We start from the raw sequence: 18,972 nt of genomic DNA, 5'->3' as shown, positions 1-18,972 counted from the left end.
ATTAAATGATTCCATAGCCAATATGCCAAGTAGATGATTAAAATGCAGCACATTACACTTGCTGCCATTCGCCAGGTGGTTTTCTAGGCAGTCATTGTATTTTGTGGGCTATCTGTCCTGTAGCTTTTGATATTCCGGAAGGATTGACGACATCCATTTCCTTTCAAATAGGGTAGTTTCCAATTTAGCTCCATTCAGCAACCTACAAATCAGCCTGCAAGGCACTGTGAGGAAAACAGACCTTGGCCGTGTTTCGGGTGATTCTGCCGAGAAGCATGAAGTACAGAAACCTCTGAAACCTTTGATGAGAACAACATCAAAAGTGAGCTTCCCTTTGAGCAAGATACATGAAAGTGAAAACTTAGCTGACAGCATCACATCACAGGATTCTTTTTAAATAATGAGAAGAAATGAGACCAGGGCAATATTTATTTCCTCACTGCATGAAATTAGATCTCCACTAAGAAAAGATGCATGCGTCAAAATAATCTGTAAATTCTTGCAAACTTTAAAAATCACAAAACATAAACAGTCACAAAATATTCCCATTTCTATAGGCTTCTATAGTTTTTTTGGTTTTTTTTTTTGCGGTACGCAGGTCTCTCACTGTTGTGGCCTCTCCCGTTGCGGAGCACAGGTTCCGGACGCGCAGGCTCAGCGGCCATGGCTCACGGGCCCAGCCGCTCCGTGGCATGTGGGATCTTCCCGGACCGGGGCACGAACCCATGTCCCCTGCATCGGCAGGTGGACTCTCAACCACTGCGCCACCAGGGAAGCCCCTATAGTTTTTTTAAAGAGTTGGTTATCTTCAAAAAAAATCATACAAGTAATGTATTCATTTGCTGGGGCCACCATAACAAAGTATCACAAACTGGGTGGCTTAAACAATAGAAATTTATTGTCTCACAGTTCTGGAAGCTAAAAGTCCAAAATCGAGGTGTCAGCAGGGTTGGTTCCTTCTGAGGGCTGTGAGAGAAGGATCTGTCCCATGCCTCCCTCCTGGACTTGTAGATGGCTGTCTTCTTCCTATGTCTCTTCATGTCATCTTCTTTCTATGTGTATCTCTGTGCCCAAATTTCTCTTTTTGTAAAGATACCAGTCATATTTGATTAAGGTAGCCTAATGACTCACTTTAACTTGATTACCTCTGTAAAGACCCTATCTCCAAATAAAGTCACATTCTGAGATACTAGGGTTAGGACTTAAACATGTGGATTTGAGGGGGCTACACGATTAAACCCATAACAAGTAATTTAAAATTCTAGAACTATCTTTGTGATATAATGCATATAGCATTTAGTGATATAATGCATTTCATCTTTAGTAATAATGGAATATGATAAGACATTCCAAATTTTCCTTTGAAATCTATTTATAAACATAATTAGATTCAGCAAAATCACAGTTTCAAGCTAGATAATAGTGCCTCACATATAGTAGATGTACAATAAATGTCCTGATTTGAATTTGATTCTATCAGAACCTTAATAATGAATCTGCCAAACAGTGATTGGAGCCCATGGAATCAAGCAGGTTCCAAGTGACTACAAAACACTTTATATCTCCAGCTGTTCAGATACAACATAAATTATCTGAATGCACTGGCCTGTGAACCTTTATTCTGTAGAGCTTTACGGTTAAATATGGCTATAAATCACCAAACTTTTTTCTGCCAAGATAAATGAATGAGGCCAGATGAGAGAGAAATTTTGTTCTTTTAATTGCCATTGAAAATGCATGGTACCACTTAAACCATGAAACTTAAGCTGAGTCTACCAAAAGAAACAAAAACTTGCGATGAAATTGCAGTGCATCTGCAATTGATCACAAAGGAGTTTCTGATCATCAAAAAGGAAAGGGGCGGGGCGAAGGGGAGAAGAAGGGGAGGATACTAATGAACTGAGCCATGAAAGTTTTTGTAGTGGCCAAAAGTCTCCCAAACTTGATAAAAGACATGACTAGAAGCATCTAAGAAGCTCAAAGAACTCCAAGTAGGATACTACTTGGAGTAACTAAAGAGAACCACACCAAGAAACATAATCCAGTTTTTGAAAGGCAAAGGCAAAGAATTTGGAAAGCATCAAAAGAGAAGTGACTTGTCATGCACAAGGAATCCTCAGAAAGATTATCAGCAGATTTCTCATAAGAAAATTTGGAGGCCAGAAGGCAGTGGACTCATATATTCAAAGTGCTAGAAGGAAAAACTGTTAGCCAAGACAGGATTCTTCAGATACAGGATTATTTGGCAAAACTGCTCTTCAAGAGTGAGGGATAAACTAAGACATTTTCAGATAAACAAAAGCTGAGTGTGTTCACTCCACTGTACGTATATACTACATTTTGTGTATCCATTCATTAGTGGATGGACATCTGAGTTGTTTTACCTTTTCAGTTATTATGAATAATGCCTCTATACACATTTGTGCACAAGTTTTTGTATGGACATAGGTTTTCAGTTCTCTTGGGTATGTACCTAGGAGTGAAATTGCTGGGTCATATGGTTAATCTGTGTTTAACTGTTTGGGAAACTGAAAGTGTTTCACAGAGTGGCTACACCATTCTACCTTCTCATCAGCAATGATAAATGTTCCAATTTCTTCACATCCTCATCAACACTTGTTATTGTCGATCTTTCTTTGTTTTTTATTATAGCCATCCTAGTGTGTGATATCACTCACCTAGTATGTGAGATATTTCATGTGGTTTTGGTTTGCATTTCCCTGATTATTAAATGATGTTGAGCATCTTTTCATGTGCTTATTGGCCATTTTTATATCTTCTTTGAAGAAATGCCTAGTCAGATCATTTGCCATTTTAAAATTAGGTTATTTGTCTTTTTATTGTTGAGTTCTTTATATATTCTGGATGCTCTTATCAGATACATGAGTTATAAAAAATTTCCCCATTCTCTGTCTTTTCATTTTCTTGATAGTGTCCTTTGATACACAAAACATTTTAATTTTAATGAAGTCCAATTTACCTGTTTTTTCTTTGGTTGCCTGTTCCTGAGATGTCATATCTAAAGACATCATTGCCAAAAACAAAATCACAAAGATTTACACCTATGTTTTCTTCTAAGAGTTTATAGTTTTAGCTCTTAGATATTTAGACCTTTGATTCATTTTGAGTTAATTTTTGTATATGGTGTAAGTTATATGTCCAACACATTCTTTCACATGTGAATATATAGCACCATTATTGGAAAGACTATTCTTGCTCTGCATTGAATTGTTTTGGCACTCTTGTCAAAATCAATTGACCATAAATACATGGGTTTATTTTTGGACTCTGAATTCTGTTCCATTGATCTCTATGTTTATCTTTATGCCAGTCCTGCATTATCTTGATTACTGTTGCTTTGTAATAAATTTTGAAATCAGGAAGTGTGAGTCCTCCAACTTTGTTCTTTTTCTAGAATAAAGGCTATTTTGGGTCCCTTGAATTTCCGTATGAATTTTGGGATTAAATCGTCAATTTCTATAAAAAACCATTTGGGATTTTTATAGAGTTTTGTTGAATGTATAGATCAATTTGGGAAGTATTGTCATCCTAATATTTAGTCTTACTATCCATGAACGAGACACCTTTACACTTATTTAGGTTTCCTTTCATTTCTTCCAGCAATGTTTTAGAGTTGTCAGTGTACAAGTCTTGCCCTTCTTTTGTTAAGTTTATTCCTATTTTATTATTTTTGATGCTATGATAAATGAAATTGTTTTCATAAGTTCATTTTTGGATCATTCATTTCTAGTGTATAGAAATACAGTTGATTTTTGTATATTAATCTTGAATCTTGCAATCTAGCTGAACTCATTTATTATCTCTAAGTGTGTGTGTGTATGTGTGTACATGCATGTGCATGAGTGTGTATTCCTTAGGATTTTCTACATACAAGAACAGGTCATTTGCAAATTAAGATAGTTTTATTTCTTATTTTTCAATCAGAATGCCTTTTACTTATTTTTCTTGCCTAATTGCCCTGGCTAGATCTTCTAATATAATGTTAATAGAAATGGTGAGAGTGAACATCTTTGTCTTCTTGCTGATCTTATGAGGAAAGCATTTATTCTTTCACCCATTAAATGTGATCTTGGCTGTACTGTTTTGTTTTGTAGAGCCCTTTATCAGGTTGAGGGAGTTCACATCTATTCCTTGTTTATTGACTTTTTATCATGAAAGGTTTAGATTTTGTCAAATGCATATTCTGCAACTATTAAGATGACATATGGTTTCTGCCTTTATTCCATTAATATGGTGTATTACATTAATTTTAGATGTTAAACCAAACTTGCATTCCTGGGATAAATTTCAATTTGTCATAGTGTATAATCCTTTAATGTGTGGCTGGTTCAGTTTGTTAATATATTTGCTGAGGATTTTTTAATCTCTGTTCCTCAGGGATATTGGCCTGTACTTTTCTTTTGATGCCTTTACCTGATTTTGGTATCAGGATAGTACTGATCTCATAATATGAGCTGGGAAGTGTTTCTCCCTCTTCTGTTTTAAGGAAGAGTCATGAAGAATTGTTATTAATTCTTTAAATGTTTGGTAGAATTCACCAGAAAAGCTGCCTGGTTCTGGGCTTTTATTTGTAGGAATATTTTTTATTACTAATTCAAGAAGGTTGTTCAGTTCTTCTTGCCAGTATTGAAACTGGGACATTAAAGTATCCTACTGTTATTGTTGAACTGTCTATTTCTTCCTTCCATTTTTGCCAGTTTTTGCTTAATATATTTTGGGACTCTGTCAGGTGCATATATGCTTATAATCGTTATATATTCTTGCTATAGTGACACTGTTATCATTATAAAATGTCCTTTTTCTCTTGTGACAAATTTTGTCTTAAAGTCTGTTGTGTCTAATAGTATAGCCACTCCAGCTATCTTTTGGTTACTGTTTGCATGGTTTATTTCTTTCATCCTTCTACTTTCAACTTATTTGTATATTTAAATCTAAATATGTCTTTTATAGATAGCATATATCATGAGTTTTTAAAAAACCCATTCTGCTAATCTTTGCCTTTGAACTGGAGTGTTTAATCCATTTATACTTAATGTGATTTACACTTCTATTATTTGTTTTCTATGTCTTATGCCTGTTTTTTTTCCTATTCCTCTATTAATAACTTCTCTTGTGTTAAATAGATACTTTCTGGTATACCATTTTAATTCCATTGTTGCTTCTTTTACCATATATTTTGAGTTATTTTCTAATTGGTTGGCGTGGGGATTATGATCAACATCTTAACTTTTAACAATCTAGTTTGAATTCATACCATCTTAATTTCAGTAGTGTATGAAAACTTTGCTCTCATATAGATCCATTCCCTCTCTTCCTTTGGGCTGCTATTATCATATAAATTATATCTTTATTCATTATTTGCCCATCAATACAGATTTTATAATTACTGCTTAATGCAGTTGTCTTTTAAATAAGTGTGTGTGGGGGGAAAGAGTTGCTAAAACTGTGCACCTCAGATTGGGACTTAAACCCACGTGCCGAGACTCAAACCCAGCCTTAACCCTGCTTGGGACTTGAACCCCCATGGCCGGGACTCAAACCCAGCCAAAACTCAGATTGGGACTCGAACCCAGGCAGCCAGAACTCGAACCCAGCCACAATCCACTGTCTTCCAACTGAGATCACACACCTGGCTTCAGGACTTAATGAAGCTCGGGTTCTTGATGTCTCATCACAGAAAGAATTCAGTGAGAGACAAAGTGATAGGTAAGAAGTGGATTTATTTAGAGAGAAGCACACTCCATAGACAGTGTGGGCCATCTCCGAAGGTGAGAAAGGCACCAGGGTATGGGATTGTCAGTTTTTATAGGGGTGGGTAATTTCATAGGCTAATGAGTGGGAGGAGTATTCCAGCTATTTTAGGAAGGGGCAGGGATTTCCAGGAACTGGGCCACTGCCCACTTTTTGATCCTTATGGTTGGCCTTGGAACTGTCGTGGCACCTGTGGGTTTGTCATTTAGCTTGCTTATGTGTTACAGTGAGTGTATACTGAAGCTCAAGGTCTAGTGGAAGTTGACTTGTCCACCATCTTGGACCCATTTGATTCTAATTAGTTTATGTCAAGTCCTTGGGCTATGTCATTCTTTCAAAGGTTGTGCCCTGCCCCCTTCCCTCCTGTTTCATTACCAACAAAAATACATTTATACTGTCTTTTATATTTACCTATGTGGTTACCTTTATTAAATTGTGGAGAGGTGATCATCTTTGATCATCCAGGTGGGCCCTAAATCTAATGACAAGTGTCCTTATATGATACACACAGAGAAGACAAAGAGGAGAAGGCAATGTGAAGACAGAGGCAGGCATTGAAGTGGTATGGCTACAAGCCCAAGAACACTGGGCAGCCACTGTAGGGGAGCAAAATTTGCTACCCAAAAATGTCTCTCTGGCATGTAGATTATCATGACACCAAGCTGTCAGGGAGGAAGAAATTTTCCTCTACACTTCTAGGTTCCTCTGGCTGGTCTAAGAATTAAATTGACATGAGACAAATAACAGGAGAAAATCAAATGCTTGATAACATATATACTTGGGAGAGAACCAGGAAAACTGACTAACTCCCCAAATGGCTGAAACCCTCACCTTAAATACTATATTCAGCTAAAGACAAAAGAGGATACTAGGTGTCGCTGTCTGGGATTTCAAAAGGGAGGAAGGCAATTGACATGGAGAAGGAAAAGCAAATGTTTGGTAAACAAATATTTGCTGGACAGGCAAAGACAATGGGACACCGAGAGGAATTTTAACTTTGCTGGTTCCTCCCTGTTTTCAAACCTAGTTCACACTGTAGTTATCTATGGTGATAGCTCCCTTCCTGGGACAGGCTCTCTATCTACATTCTTTAGGCAGCTGTGAGGAAGGTCAAAGTTTCTTACTGAGTCGTTTAGACCTTGATTTTTTTCAGTGCAAAGCAATCTGCATGCCAAAGGGACATTTTGGGGTGGCAAGTTTTGCTTCCTTACACTGTCAGAAACTGGAAGAGGCAAGGAATTGTTCTCCCTAGGATCTCTGAAGTGAAGGTCTTCCAGATTCTGGCTTTCTAGCCTGCAGAATGTGAGAGAATAAATTTCCATTGTTTTAAGCTACCCAGTTTGTGGTCATTTGTTACAGCAGCCCTAGGAACTAATATACCAGAGCTCTTTATTTCTTTATATGGATTTGAGTTACTCTCTATGGTTTTCCTGCTTCAGTCTAAATGGCAATGTTCATTATTTCTTGTCAGGCAGATTTTATAGCAATGAATTCAGTTTTGTTTATTTAAAAATATTATCTTAATTTCTCCTTCATTTTGGAAATATAGTTTTGCTGTATATACAACTTTTGGTTCACAATCCTTTTCTTTCAGCATGTTGAATATATCACCCCATTACCTTCTGCGCCCATGGTTTCTAATGAGAAACCAAGTGTTCATCTTACTGAGGATTCCTCATGCATAAGTCACTTATCTCTTGCTAGTTTTAAGATTCTCTGTTTCACTTTGGATTTTGACACCCAGATTGATTATTATATATCTATATGTGGATCTCTTTGATTTTATCTTACTTGAAGTTATTTTAGTTCTTGGATATATAGATTAATATTTTTCATCAAATTTAGGGAGTTTTTGGCCATTTTTTTTCCTTGAACAGCTGCATTTTTTTTAAGTTTTTGAAAAAATATATATTTTACTTTATTTATTTTTATACAGCAGGTTCTTATTAGTTATCTATTTTATACATATTAGTGTATACAGGTCAATCCCAATCTCCCAGTTCATCCACCCCCACCCCCATCCCCTCTTTCCCCCCTTGGTGTCCATATGTTTGTTCTCTACATCTGTGTCTCTATTTCTGTCTTGCAAACCCGTTCATCTGTACCATTTTTCTAGATTCCACATATATGCGTTAATATACGATATTTGTTTTTCACTTTCTGACTTACTTCACTCTGTATGACAGTCTCTAGGTCCATTCATGTTTCTACAAATGACCCAATTTCGTTCGTTTTTATGGCTGAGTAATATTCCATTGTATATATGTACCACATCTTCTTTATCCATTCCTCTGTCAATGGGCATTTCGGTTGCTTCCACGTCCTGGCTATTGTAAATAGTGCTGCAATGAACATTGCGGTGCATGTGTCTTTTTGAATTACGGTTTTCTCAGGGTATATGCCCAGTAGTGGGATTGCTGGGTCATATGGTAGCTCTATTTTTAGTTTTTTAAGGAACCTCCATACTGTTCTCCATAGTGGCTGTATCAATTTACATTCCCACCAACAGTGCAAGAGGGTTCCCTTTTCTCCACACCCTCTCCAGCATTTGCTGTTTGTAGATTTTCTGATGATGCCCTATTTTTTTAATTTTTTAAAATTTTATTGTATTCATGTATAGTTGATTTACAATGTTGTGTTAAAGGGCCATTATTTTTTTCAAATGTTCTTTCTGCTTCTCTCTCGTCTCTCCTTCTGGAACTCTCATTATGCATAAGTTAGTATGATCGATGGTGTTCCACAAGTCTCTGAAACTCTGTTCACTGTTCTTCATTCTCTTTTCTTTATGTTCCTCAGATTGGATAATCTTAATTACTCTATCATTGATTCTTTCTTCTGCCTGCTCAACTCTGCTGTTGAGTCACACATTCTAGTGAATTTTTATTTCAGTGACCATAATTTTCACCTTTAGATTTGTTTTCTTCTTGTTTAAAAATAATTTCTGGGCTTCCCTGGTGGCGCAGTGGTTGAGAGTCCGCCTGCCGATGCAGGGGACACGGGTTCGTGCCCTGGTCCGGGAGGATCCCACATGCCACGGAGCGGCTAGGCTCGTGAGCCATGGCCGCTGAGCCTGCGCATCCGGAGCCTGTGCTCTGCAACGGGAGTGGCCACAACAGTGAGAGGCCTGCGTACCGCAAAAAAAAAAATTTCTATCCCTTTATTAATATTTCTGTTTGTTGAGACATTATACTTAAGTCCTTTTGACATTGCTACTTTTAGCTTTTTGAACATATTTTAAATAGCTTATTAAAGTCTTTGTCTAGTAAGTGTAACATTTGGGTTTTGTCAGGATCAATTTCTTTCTTTTTTTTTTCCCCTATGGGTCATACTTTCTTGTTTCTTTGTATGTCTTATAATTTTTTGTTGAAAATTGGATATTTTAAAGAATATAATGTTGAAATTCCACAAATAAGATTCTTCTTCCTCCTCCAGTTTGTTATTGTTGCTGTTTATTGTTTGTTGAATGACTTTTCTAAACTAATTCTGTAAAGGCCACTGTAGCCCCTGAAGTCTCTGCCCAGTTAGCTTAGTGGTCAGCTCAGAGATATCTTTAAATGTCTGGAATCAATACGCTTCTGACTCTTCATGCTGAAGCACCCTGTGTGTCTTGGGGCACACCTTCAATGTTCATTCAGGCAGTTAGCTATTCTCTCTTACCCTTCACTCACTGCTTGTGCAGGTTCTCAAGGTTGAGAGCTTAGGGCCTTCTAAGGTCTTTCTTGAGCATGCAAACAGCCTTAGGCATGTGCAGAACCCTTACCCCTACAGGTGGCCTTCTAGATTCCCAGAAACTTGTCAAAGCTTTTCCAAGTACCTATGAGCTCATTGCCAAGTTTTTCCTTTTAAGTTTTTTGGTTACCCTATTGTTGGCCCCAACTGTTATTCCCTGTCTTAGGCAGTCAAAAAGTTAATCAATTACTGGGTTTCCCTGGTGGCGCAGTGGTTGAGAGTCCGCCTGCCGATGCAGGGGACATGGGTTTGTGCCCCGATCCGGGAAGATCCCATATGCCGCGGAGCGGCTGGGCCTGTGAGCCATGGCCGCTGAGCCTGCGCATCCGGAGCCTGTGCTCCGCAACGGGAGAGACCACAACAGTGAAAGGCTCGCGTACCGCAAAAAAAAAAAAAAAAAAAAAAAAAAAAAAAAAAGTTAATTAATTGCTTTTAATTGTTTGCAACAAATGCCCCTGGGAAAAATCTTTTCCACACTTTGTGAGTTCTGCTAGCGTTGTAAATGGTGTCTTCTAGGCAACCTCCAGTCAGGTCAAATAATGACAGTTTTCTGTGAATGAGGCTTTAAAGGTACTCCAACACCATTCTGCTAGGCTGTTGGCTCTCAAGGCTACTGTGGAAATGGAGAGGTGGGACTGGGAATAGGGCAAGTTAACATGCCAGAAAGGTTGCTATTCTTACTGATATTCAGCCATTTTTGAATAAAGGCTATCCAGATTGCTGTAAGCTTTTGATTAATTTCCACAGTTTTGAAAAAGTTGATTCTGACATTTCTTGCCAGTATTCTTATTGCTTTTCTGGAGGAAAGAATTTTTAGAGGCCCTTTTACTCCACCATTTTTGCTGATGTTTTCCTAATGTATTATTTTTATGATTTTTTTAACCTAAAAAAAATTTCATTTTTTAAAGTACTCTGGTAATAAGGTGATGGTGAAGGTACTTCACTTACATGATTTGGTACTTTCCTAGTTACCAGAAAATATATCACATTATTATTCATCACATCACTAGAACAGTAGATTTTTCTCTCATGGATACAAATTTTGTTGGTTTTCTCTTCTTTATTCAAAAGTTTTATTTTTATTAAAATGTTGTGTTCCTCTACAGATTAAAAGAGATTTATCAAGTCATATCAACCAACTGCAGTATATTTCAATCTTGATTTGAAAAATAAAAGCTGTAAAAATATTTTGTGACAATTAGGAGGGGATTTTTGAACATTCGACATTTAATGATACTAAGGAATTATTGTTAATTTTTTTTTTTTTTTTTTTTTTTTTTGCGATACGCGGGCCTCTCACTGCCGTGGCCTCTCCCGTTGCGGAGCACAGGCTCCGGACGCGCAGGCTCAGTGGCCATGGCTCACGGGCCCAGCCGCCCCGCGGCATGTGGGATCTTCCCGGACCGGGCACGAACCTGTGTCCCCTGCATCGGCAGGCGGACTCTCAACCACTGCGCCACCAGGGAAGCCCTATTGTTAATTTTTATTGATGAGAAAGTAGCATTAAGATTATATATTTTTAGAGAGTTTTTGTCTTTTAAAGATGCATACTGAAGTATTTATAGATGAAACTATGTATCTAGGATTTGCTTCAAAATAGTCTGTGGAAATGGGGGAAAGTGGGAGGGAGTATGGATGATACAAGACTAGCTATGAGTTGTTAACTGTCTAAACTCCACAAAGGGTACAAAAGGGTTCATTATACTATTCTACTTGTCAGTGTTTGAAATTTTCCATAATAAAAGGGTTGGTGTTTTTTTAAAATTATTTTTAAATTTTTAATTATTTATTTTATTGAAGTATAGTTGATTTAAAAAGTTGTGTTAATTTCTACTGTACAGCAAAGTGATCCAGTTATACATATATATATACATTCTTTTTCATGTTCTTTTCCATTGTGGTTTATCATAGGATATTGAATGTAGTTCCCTGTGCTATACAGTAGGACCTTGTTGTTTATCCATTCTATATATAATAAATTGCATCTACCAATCCCAAACTCCCAATCCATCCCTCCCCAACCTAGGCAACCACAGGTTTGTTCTCTCTCTCTCTCTCTCTCTCTATCTTTTTTTGGACATGCTGTGTGGCATGCAGGATCTTAGTTCCCGGGCCAGGGATCAAAAGGGTTAGTGTTTTTATTTTTGTTTTTGTTTTTAATGTATGCTTCTTCAAGCATGGGCCTGTAAGAAATTTCAGCAATTTCTAGTGGGTATGTTGTAAGCAAAGGTTTCAAACAGGTGACTCTTGGGCTGTATTCGGCCCATAGACATGTTTTGTTTGGCTAGTATCATGGGGGTTTTTGTTTGTTTTGTTTGTGTGTTTGTTTGTTTGATTTGGGTTTTTGTTTGGTTTTTTTTTTTCTCTCCATGCCACATGACTTGCAAGATCTCAGTTCCCTGACCAGGGACTGAACCCAAGCCATGGCAATGAAAGCCAGGAATCCTAACCATTAGGCCAACAGGAAACTCCCCTAGTATCATGTTTTTTTAAAAAGTATGAGTTAGTTACTAATATTTTAACATTTTAAAACAGGGACATTTTGGATAATCATCCAGATTTCAAGCTTCTCTTGAAATCATCAGAAGCTCTGGCTGCAGTGGATCCCCATCCCACATGGTGATGAGTGGCTAGAGCTGAAAATTTTCTGTCCCCTTTAGAGAAGAAAGGTACTCTCTGTCTGCCACAGTTCCCACCCAAGTGTGCCACTCCTGCCGTATCGTGCTTCAAGGGCTTGTTGGTAATAGGAGATGACAGTGAACAATAATCCAAAGGTTTATTTGAGTTTAGTCAGTGTATAGTGCAGCTATCCATTTGGTTCTGAAGAACACAAATGACTTAAGATATAATATGTTGCCAGTATACAAAGCATTCAAAAGAGGCAGGGAAATATCCTATGCAACTTGATTCCAGTTAGAACATTTCTAGTGTGAGTCTACCAGCTGGGTTTTAACAGTTAGACAACAAATCTGAGTCAATGACAAAACAATTGTCTTTCTTAAGATAAACTATGGAAACAGCATGCTTACAAAAACATCAGCCAATTCAAGTTCATTTCATCATAAGTCTTACTAGGTTTAAGGTATGTGATCATTTGGAGATTCAGCTGAAGTGAAAGGATTTCTGGATGACAGATGCAATCTCATCATACATCGTTCATTTCATTTCTAGCTCCTTACTGCTCCTATCAAAATACTCTTTACCTCACAGGATATACTTCAACCATCACTTCTCAGGAATCCTTTTCTGATTCCCTCCAGGTACTGCGTGCTCTCCCTCCTCCTCACCCCATGGGCACTCAGCGTGCGATTCTCTTAGGGCACCTGACTTTCCTCAATCTTATATTAGTCATTTGTGCTTTCATCAACCCCCCTCCTTCTTGTGGAGAATGAAAGGGACTCTATAATGGCAGGGACTCTGCAGCCAGACTGCCTGGGTTATGATCCCAGTTCTAGCATTTGTTAAGAGTGAACAAGTTACTAAATCTCTCTAAGCCTCAATTTCCTCATATATAAAATGGAGACGAGAACATACCAACTTCCTAGGGTCGTTGTGAGGGTTCAGTGGAATAATACATGTGTATCAGGATGCTAAAATGGAAGTCTTGACTGAGGCACCTGGATAAAATAGATCTGATATTTTAAAACAGGAACTAGAGCAACCTGTATCTTTTCTTAAAGTAGCCATCTGGAAACCAGTTTCTTAACTCTTAAGCTGTTCATGTGGAGATACAAAAGTAGAGATTGAGGAGAAGTTTTAAAAGAAGACTTCTGTGGAGACAGCTATTCTGTGAATGTCACCCACTCTACGGAGAATGCCCTTAGAGAGGACATTCATCCTACTTTCATCTCAAGTCATGAGGAAACCACCTGGACAGATGAATATGCATCCCTAAATTTTGGAAGGACTGTAATGTGCTTATTATATTATTTAAGACTATGCAATTCTGTTATAGAAGACAAGAAAAATGAATAGGATGGAGGTTAAAAAGATAGGATATTAGTAACATCGAAGACATGTTAAAGATAGTAAGTGGATTATATGATTCTTAAAAAAATGGAACAAGAGTTTTATGGATAGAAAAGGATGGAAAGACCAAGTCATAAGGTAATGGATCATGCCACCTCCAGACTGACAGGTATGTTACCCCTAAATTGTTCATCCGCCTGTGATATCCATTACGGTCCCGTTATGAACCCAGTGTGCTCTTCCCAAGAGACACTCATAAAATCCATTGCTGCTCAACAAGCTAACTGGAAAGCTATGGCTAATGGCCAGGCCCCTGTGTCTCTGACAGAGGAAGCATATTGTCCCTAAGCACTGTCTTCTCAAAAACATGCACAACCTGAAAGTAGAGAATTATGTTTTATTTGGTGGACTTTCTGAGGACTTCAAGCCTGGGAAGCAGCCTCTCAGATACCTCTAAAAGACTGCTCCCAAGGGGTAAGGGAGGAACCAGGATATATAGGAGTTTTGCAAAAAGACCAGGTAGTCAGAACATCAAAAAATTACTGTTAATTAAAGAAAATTAGATATCTCAAGTTAATGAATTTAACGCTTTTCTTTGTATGGGAAGATGCAAGAGTCTGGGCCTACTGACATCATTCTGTTATGCACCTTAGCTACCTAGGGCCAGTATCCTATTCCTTCCCATCCTGAGTCTCCCCAGGGCTCACTGTCCTGGGTGGCTATAGTGGCTTGATGGCTGCAGCATTCTTTCTTTACTGATATGGCTGGCAACATTTTTCATTCACACGGGAAAGGAAAAAATATCTTAATTTTCCATCAAGATCAGGAGTTTTACTTTTACTTAGCACTAGACATTCTTATTACTAGATTGACACCAAGCGTATGACCTGTGAGAAACCAGAGAAGTCATAGGGCTTGCCTAAGTTTTCACTTGGGAACACAGAAGAACTAGTCCCACTGAACAAAAAGAAAGGAGTGATGGAGGAAAAAAAAATAAAATTATCGATCACAACCCATAAGTTTTGCTTGTTCAATACAGTGTTTACGTACGGAAACTGCTTAGAACAGTACCAGGCACAAAATACTAAATAAACATTAGCTATTATTACTATCTGTGCCATTGCTACCATGATATCTTGTGCACAGTAACAGCCTGATAAACCTTTATCAAGTTAAACTGAATTCAATTCAAGTATTCAAGGGGCTGTTGCATAGTTTATCGGATCTTTAAGGTCCAGAGCAAAAAGTAAAGTGCCTGGAACATTTCTGAAGCTCTCTCCTGAAATCCACAGGTCATTAAGAAGAAAAGGGAATACCCTAAAGCATCCAGAGGTCTTTTTTTTTTTTTTTTTTCTGGGCTGATATTAAATGGGTGTCATAACACCCAGAGGATCAAAGGAAGCCATTTCCTCTACTAGGCTTGGATTTCAAAAATAATTTTTTTATCCCTAAAGCTGAGATCCTGCTTATTTGGGAGTGAGAGCTAAAGGAATTTAGCTTTGCCCGTAGAGAATTGCCCGTAGAGAATAGTCCAGAGCATACTTGTGGGCCCTATATGCACAGACGCCCCCCTCGGCCCTCAAGTTTCCCTGACCCTTGTAGAGCCTAGGCATAAACCAGGCTTTCTCACTCTGTTATAGGAGGCAGCTCAAATTTACACTTCACTATATCCATATTGAAAAGAAATTACTTATTTTCAGCATTGATTCCCTGCTTGCTATTTCCAGAGACTGCCTTCCAGCAGGGAGGCAAAAGTCATTGAGTTGGACTCTAATTTCATCCCCTGAAAATAAGGCTCAGTTGCTTAAGGCTAAATTCTATTTTAAAGGAAGGCACATTAGATGAAACACTCATATGGGAAGTTTTTGGATTTTTTTTAATTGCAGTATAATTGCTTTACAATGCTGTGTTAGTTTCTGCTGTACAGCAAAGTGAATCAGCTATACGTATATGGATTTGTTTTTGTTTGTATATTTTGACAACTTTTTTTTGCCATCATATCAAATACTATAAATTTTCTTGCTTCATGGGCCTTTTTTTTTTTCAGCATGGGCAAAATACTGGTAAGATGATTTTACCGTCTATCGACAATCAGTTAACTGCCCAAAAGAAGGTCTAAAGATCTATAAAGGTCCACATCTCTATTTAACTCTTTTTAAAAGGATTTTATTTAGCAGTATGATAGAACTCTCTGAAAAAGCACACGTTTAAAATGAAGGTTTTTATTCAGTAACCTTGCCAATAAACCATTCACAAAATTAACACATAAGTCTTGATTTTGATAAGCAGTCAGAATTATTTTGAGCTAATAGCAAGGAATCTGAAACTGTTTGCTTGATTCTTACTGGACTCTATTCATCCTAAGAGAAAACCAAAAGCACTGACTGACTCCCTTGAGTGGGGTTCCCATGTGTATGCTGTGTGTACTAGAGCAATCAGGCAAAGCAAAGACAACCTATTAAACAAAATGACTTTAAAATGTACTCTGAAAGTTAACAACTACCGAGTAAACTCCTTGGTTATTAATTTCCTATCACTTCTACTAGAAAAAAAATATTTTTAAGAATTACCCAAGCCATTAAAATGAGACTAGAGACAAACCCTCAGTTTCTAACAAATGTATACTTAGGGTGGGGGAGGGATGGACTGGGAGTTTGGGGTTAGTAGATGCAAACTATTACATATAGAATGGACGGACAAGGTCCTACTGTATAGCAGAGGGAACTATATTCAGTGTCCTGGGATAAACCATATGGAAAAAAATACAAAAAAGAATGTACATATAGGTGAAACTGAGTCACTTTGCTGTATAGCAGAAATTAACACAACATTGTAAATCAACTATACTTCAATTAAAAAATACTGATGTTTATTTCTAATTAGAAAAGGAATACATGTTTATTGTAGAAAATTTGAGAACTGTAGAAAAACACAAAGAAAAAATTACAGCTCCCATAATTTTTAGTGTATTTCCAGATACACATTTTTTTGCATTGATATCATACTTTACATACTGTTTCATAATATGCTCCTTTCACTCAATATATCATAAATAATTTCCCACTATATTAATGTACACTATGCTATGTATTCCAAAATTTAGCTAATCTCCCACTATTGCAGTTATATGGCTTTCATTTTTTCTTTCCATTTCAAATAACACTGGGGTAAATATTCTTGTAAATCTGTTTCAACATCTCTCATTGTTTCTTTAGAATGAATTCTAGAAATAGAAATATTGGATTATGGATATGAACATTTTCAAGGCTTATGACAGAAAATGTACTTTAGTGGGATTTTTAAAAAAATTTTTACATTTCTAAAAACAGTGACTCAATTGAAATGGCTAGAGTCATATTCTGGATGGCTTCCTCATGCAGGAAGGGTCCCAAAGCTGAGCTCCCCAGTACCCGGTTAGCTTATAAAATGCTGGTGTGAACTGTTTACGCTGCCACCACCATTGCAAGCAGTAAGCTTGAGCCTGTCTCGTGTGCCAGCACACCTGCTCCCCTCCCTTGCCAGCCAGCTGACTATGGCAGGGAACTAGAGAGACCAAACAGGTCAGCAACTCAAGGTGACTCTAGCCATTTCCACTTGCTTCTCCACTTTTCTGCACATATGGTCTCCAACACACTTGTGAAATGTCTCTGTCTGAATGTGAAAGACTGGGGGCCACTAACGAGTAGCTAAATACATTCAAAATGAAATGAGAATAACATCAAGCAACACTTTGGCAGTTGCCAGATTCCATTTTCAGAGTCTCTGCTTCATACTTCTCATCAAAACCAAGTTAGAGTTTCACAGCAAAAGAGATAGATTACTGATAATTGTGAAAGATGATTTTTTTGAAGTTAAGAACCATACTTGACCTCGGGTGATATTAACTAAGCTGCTTGTGTTATACAATTAGTTAAGAAAAAATGAAGTGGGGCTTCCCTGGTGGTGCAGTGGTTAGGAATCTGCCTGCCAATGCAGGGGACATGGGTTCGAGCCCTGATCCGGGAAGATCCCACATGCTGCGGAGCAACTAAGCCCGTGTGCTGCAAGTACTGCCTGCGCTCTAGAGCCTGCGCAACACAACTACTGAGCCCATGTGCTACAACTAGTGAAGCCCGCGCACCTAGAGCCCACGAGACACAACTACTGAAGCCTGCATGCCTAGAACCCGTGCTCCGCAACAAGAGAAGCCACAGCAATGAGAAGCCTGTGCACCGCAACGAAGAGTAGCCCCCGCTCAGCCGCATGCAGCAACAAAGACCCAACTCAGCTAAAAATAAATAAATAAATTTATGAAAAAAATAAGGTGATGTTGAGGCATCAGCAACAGCCCGCCTCACCACCTAGTTGAGGCAACAGCAACCTCCCTAACAGAATCCTTTGGAGCCTCGCTAACAATCTTTCCAAGGAACAGTCATCACTGGGCCATAAAGAACTTTTCCCTAGGAGGCCACAAAATGAATCTATTTTCATTGAGCCTTTAATTAAAAGACCGAGACTATCAAACCGAAGTAAGGCTTTATTCATCTATTTGGTTGTGGAAGGATTAAAAGCGGAATGTTTATTGGCAAAATAAATATATTTTTAAATCACTCACACATTTTAATTTACTGTTTACAATAATCCTTTCTGTTCATAAGTAATAATGTTTTGACTATATTCGAAAAGATAGCAGTTCTGGAAATTTTATTTATACACAAATAGCAGAATTTTTAAAGTCAAAGGCAAAATAGTGCTTAATCTAAGACCTAATCTAAATGGCCATGTCGATTTGGTTAGATAAATGTATCAACTTCCACTTCATTATGAAGGATGAAGTAATCTGTACTACCACTTCTTCTGAGCACAACTTTAAAAACCTGGATAAAAAAAATGAGGGGAAAACATTTTTAAAACATTAAAGATGATAGTGAAGAATTGCTTAGCCAAGATCCCAGAGAAGATGGAACTTCGGAGAGGTGAGTCTGTCATTGAGGCTACTACTGCCCAAGAGGAATTTGCCAAGCAGTGCTATTAACAGCTTCTCTAAGCTACGGGATGGAAGTTTAGAATTCCGGCTTCCAGGGGAAGACAGGAGACTTGTTCTTCATGGAATATTCATTTGTATCTTTTGACTTTTATATTATATAGAGGTATCACATTAAAACAAAACAAAAAGATCTAAAGACTATCAAATGCTCTGCTCCAAACCATTTAGAGAATGAAAATAATAAATCATATGTTTCTTAAAGTCAACAGGCATATATCTATATTCTAATTTTTCAAATATAAAAATCAATGTTATCTTGAGACTTATGAACACAGCGCTAGAATGTACACTTCTGTTATATTTTATTCCACTTTTAGGAATCTAGACATAAGGCTTGGAAAGCAATATACTTTTTTTGTACTATAGAATATAATTCTAAAAATAATAAAAATTTGTTTTTAATAATCAGTTAATGCCCCTAGGATAGAAGGCAACCAACACCTAAGTCTCTGATGGTTTTACTTTACAAATCTGTA

This window comes from Stenella coeruleoalba (genome assembly GCF_951394435.1).
Source record: "Stenella coeruleoalba genome assembly, chromosome: 10".
NCBI lineage: Eukaryota > Metazoa > Chordata > Mammalia > Artiodactyla > Delphinidae > Stenella > Stenella coeruleoalba.
This window is presented reverse-complemented; position numbering follows the sequence as displayed.